Raw genomic sequence first — 5,113 nt, 5'->3', positions numbered from 1 at the left:
CCTCCATTGTTGGTGGGATTGCAAGCTTGTACAACCACTCTGGAAATCAGTCTGGCGGTTCCTCAGAAAATTGGACATAGTACTACCGGAGGATCCAGTAATTCCTCTCCTGGGCATATATCCAGAAGATGTCCCAACCGGTAAAAAGGACACATGCTCCACTATGTTCATAGCAGCCTTATTTATAATAGTATAGTGATGTTTCTAATCAACCAGTTTGGAGGGGAAAGAAACGAAACCATACGTGTGGTTATTTTATAGAAGGGTTAATAATAGTTAATAATAGGTAAATAGTTCTTCTCATCAAAAGAGCTGTTAAGCCTTTTCCTTTTCTCTCTCTTTCCTTCTTTCTTTCTGTCTGTCTGTCTTTCTTTTTGAAGTGCCAATTGTGTGTGTTTGGACTGCTCAAATCCCCGATGTTGTACCAGTATCATGCCTGTATCCTGAAGTGTGTGGAACGGACCCTGCAATACTTAGTCATAGAGAATCTGCTGCAGCTGTGCTGTTGGGTCCTAAGTCCCCATATGTGCCCTACTCTGGTGTGTCCCATGTCTTGAATTTCTTAGCAGCCTGAACTATATAAAAATATTAAAATCTTCAGTCTTGTCAGCAGTGTGTGGGGTGTGTGTGTGTGTGTGTGTGTGCACGCGTGTGTACAGAGGTCAGATGAGGATGTTGTATGTTCTGTTCTGTTACTAGGCCTTACTCACTTGAGGCAGAGTCTCCCACTAAGCCTGGAGCTCGACTGATGGCCAGTAAGTGCCAGTGCTCTTGCTGTCCTGCTCTCCTGCCATCTCTGTTTCTTACAGAGCCAAGGTTGCAGGCATATATGTCATGCCCAGCATTTTCTGTTGATGCCAGGGATTGTACCTCAGATCCTCATGCTTGCACAACGAGCACTGTTTCCCACTGAGCTGTCTTCCTAGCGCTCCTTATCAGTACTTTGGCTCTGTAAAAGCACAAAATGTCCGTGAAAAGAAATGACAGTCTAAATATCTAAAGATGACCCCTGAACTGCTCGGTGTGTGTGGGTTTGTAACTGGCTTCTTTGTCTACTGTTGACGGTCACAGTTTCCTAGAACAGATATTGTATTTAGAGATTCGTCTCTGACTCTCCCGCTTGCTACCATCCATTTCCTTGACTTGGTTAGCCTATTGCATTTGTCAGTCAGAGCCTTTCTGTTGGGGTTCTGTCTCCATTCATAAATTAGTAAACCAGCAGGAAAAGTTTCTAGATAACTAGACCTGGCTAGACCTAACCTAACCATACCTTCGTGTGCATCGCTTTTACTGACTCCTTGTACAGTGTGTGTCTGTGTCCTCAAGGAAAAGAAAATCACTGTGAAGAATTATGTTTGTTTTTAAATTGGAAACTTGAATACAAATGGGAATAAAAATTCTTTTTGACACTTCTAAGTTATACATTTATAAGTCTAATGAGATCCTTGGCAGGATCTAATATATATTCAAAAATACAGTGATAGAATTTATAAAAATAGTAAAAAATAAATACTGGAGGAGTGGGGCAGGGTGTGCTATTACATAGACTTTGTGACCTGAAGGTGCCGAACTAAGGCAACAGGGCCTATTAGAGTACATTAAGTTTCTGTGTGTCATGTGGCCATGTGTGTGCTACAACAGCTCACACAAATGGTCACCACCAAGGTTGTCATAGAGACCTCATGACCCTAAAATATTAATCTCTGGCCCCTCACAGAAAAAGCTTCTTAACCTCCACTCTAGATTTCAAAACAAAACCAAAAGCCAGTGGCATGTTCTTGCCTTGGAATTGGGAAGGGCAGGTGTCGGCATCAAGGTGAAACAGAAACGAAAAAGTAGGGAATATGTTTTTCCTAATTTTGACCCTATGGGGCCTTACTAATCTACAGAAGGCCACACTTGCCAATGGAAGCCTACCCAGTCATGTTAGTGTGTCTTTTCCTCAGTGTTAAGATCTACCTTCATTCTGTGGTTCTGAGCTCATCCCTACACGGATGTGTTGGAAGAGCATCAGTGCCAGTACCAGATTCCCTCCGGATTGCACACATCAAGTTATCCTTGAAGCCATCCTTGGTGGTGACCATTTGTAGGGGCTCACCGAACATTAAAGCAAGGGGCAATGACCCTCTCTGCTTCCTCGGTGCTAAAGGTCCCAGGGACTGTAAGAAAGTGCGGTCAGTTCCCCTACTAAGTGTTCACTTGCGCAGTGTTAGGCTGATGGCGTTCTGATTGGTATGCATCTCGGTCTCACTTCTGTCGTCCAACAGAAAGCTCTGTGACGATGGCAGTGGCAAATCCTGGTACAGTCCACTCTCTAGCCATCAACCATGTGACTAAAGATGATAAGGAGCTGAACTGTTAGGTCCTGGAAGATGTCTCCATGGCAACCCTGATGACTGAGTCTGGATCCTGAGGATCCAGAAGAGAGCAGTAGCCTCCTTGTCTGTCATCCCAGCATGTCTAGAGGAAATAGGAGTCAGAGACAAGGGCACCACAAGCTCTCAGGCAGCTTTGCCTGGCTCATGAAGTGGAGAAAAGACTGTGCCTCAGGTGAGATGGAAAGAGGACTAACACCTGCCTTTGGTTTCTGACCTCCATGGGTGTGTCCGGGCACGTGTGCATGTCCACACCCTTATGCGGGACCATGAATGCTTCATTCACATATACAGAGAGACTGAATCATTCAATACAGTAATAGCCACATGTGGCCGGTGGCTGCATATCGTAGGTCACAGCTCATTTAAAACTCATGGTGATTAAATGTATCGAGTTCACTTCAGGGGAGCCCGAATTGATCAAGTGCTCTTGCTTGTGAGGCCCCATACTGTGGTACCTTAATTAATCCTCTCAGATACTCAGACTCTGTCATCATCACAGGTGAGAAAGATGTACTTTAGTTTTATGTGAGGAGGTGTTTTAGCTGCATGTATGTCTGTGCACGCATGCATGCCTGTTCCCTGCAGAGGCCAAACGAGAGCATCAGATTCCCTGTAACTGGAGCTACAGATGGTTGTCAACCATTTGAGTGCTGAGAATCAAACCTGGGTCTTCTGGGAGAACAGACAGTGTTCTTAACCACTGAGCTATCTCTACTGTTCCAAGAAAAAGGTTATTTTAGGCTAAATGTTGAATTCTAGTTTTAAAAAAAAGGTAAATACTTACCCATGCCACTTTGTTTATAGGCCGGACTACCCAAGAGATGATTAAAATGCCTGTTCGCTTTCTTTTTGCTATCTCAAAATGCTTGCCCATGTTAGTTTGCTGTCTTGAACTGGAGTAACTACTGGTCCTTGCCTTGCTTACTTTATGTGCTTTTAAACATCATCACTGTATAGAACTTATTCCTATGCTATTGCCCAGTTGATGATGATATTTTTCAGGTTGTTTGTCTCTCTGCAGCCTATGATGTACAATCTAAAACTCTAGCTTGTAGAAGTTTCCCATTTTTGTCTTTCACTTGTGGTTGTCAACCATGGATGTCACCTGAGGTGTTTAGTGAAGGTAAAGCCTGCTGTTTCGGATGAGACAGGATGTAAGACTCATCCAGCCCCTTGGGAACTGGCTAGAACAGGGGCAACAGGGCAGAACTTTTTCCTCTGAGAATACAAAATGATGTGTTCTGTCCGAGTAGTTGTCTTTTCTTCCACAACTGTCTCCCAGAGCTGTAAGGGGTCAAATCCTGTTCAGCTACCATCTCAGATTGCAAATAGGACTAGTGAATTCTAGCTTTTTCAGAGCTTTTTTCATACTCTGAAACCAAACCACTTTAGGATCACTTCCCAGAATATGCCATTTAAAAATAGGGGATGGAAACATAGCTAATTAAGTTTAATTCAAACAAATGTTTGCCTAACATCTGCTCTCCCCTGGCAATGTGGCAGCTGCAGGACAAAAGCCTATTCAATAAACACAAACCTTCCACTCGTGGAGGGGGAGAACCACACATGCTCAGAGCTACCCAGCGGCTCTTGACAGGACTTGGAGAAGTGACAGAAATGGAATGTGAAAATTTCTACAGGAACTTCTCATCAGTAATGGGCGTATTGCTTGCTCATGTGACGTGGGTCGGTGTTGTTAGCAATTTTACATCTTTGGGGGCAGAGTTTTAGAAACTATATTTTTCAGACACTTAAATTGGTTTAAAAGTGAATAATTGATTAAATGAAGTCTTAAATCTTCCCTCCTCCATGTATGGTCCTTCTATCTTTACTTATAAATCTATCCTATTTCTGACAAGTCACTCTCGGCCAGCCTTTGACTTGTGATTTCAGACTTGCTGAGCTGCCCTCCCATATTGAACGCCTATAGAGTGGATACGTTTGCCTTCCGAGCTCTTCAGATGTGAGGATCAGCCATCCCAAGTGCTACACTGGGTCTCAGAAACTCCAATAAAGGTAACGTTAAAAAAAATCACCATTAAATTATCTTCATTGTCTTGCTGTTGTTTGTACACTTAGAAAGATTTCTGCCTAAAGTCCCACAATTTGGTCAAGGATTCCCTCACATTTCAGTCTGGAAATACAAAAAGAGCTTGTTAATCTAAACAATTTTTTTTTTTACACAAAGTACATGCAAAAAGTACCAAGTGCACAAAAGTAGTGAGCACTCGGTGTCTTCAACATGCCTGTTCTTTATTCCGACTCGTCCTGGGCTAACCGAAGTCGTACCACCTCGCCATTATGGCCCCCAGTTTTATATTCAGTCATAATGTGTGTTGCTATTACAGATGGAAGTCACTTGAGTCCTTCTACAGGAGAGCTAACGAGGCTTGGTGGGCTGGTGACCCTGGAACCTGGGATATTCCCCAGAATCTTGGATTTGATCAAGCTTCTTCATTGTTAAGGCTTATGTCATGTGAAAAACATGTTAAGTTTCCAATTGCTATGGCTTCCCACACTCTTTCATCTCCACCTTTTCCTTCCCCTCATTCCGTGGGTGCAAACATGAGACCCTTTGCTGTGAGCTTTTGCTTTTGGTCATTATTACTGTTTTCAGCCTGTTTTCTCTGTTGTTTCCCCAGACCGGGAGTTTGTTTTTGTGGATTTTCTGTACATCATCAATTTTGTTGTTCATCAGTTTTGTTGTTAATTTTCTTTTATTTTAATTCCTATGC

Source organism: Mus caroli, chromosome 6 (genome assembly GCF_900094665.2).
Source record: "Mus caroli chromosome 6, CAROLI_EIJ_v1.1, whole genome shotgun sequence".
NCBI classification, from domain to species: Eukaryota; Metazoa; Chordata; class Mammalia; order Rodentia; family Muridae; genus Mus; species Mus caroli.
Note: the sequence above shows the minus strand (reverse complement) of the source record.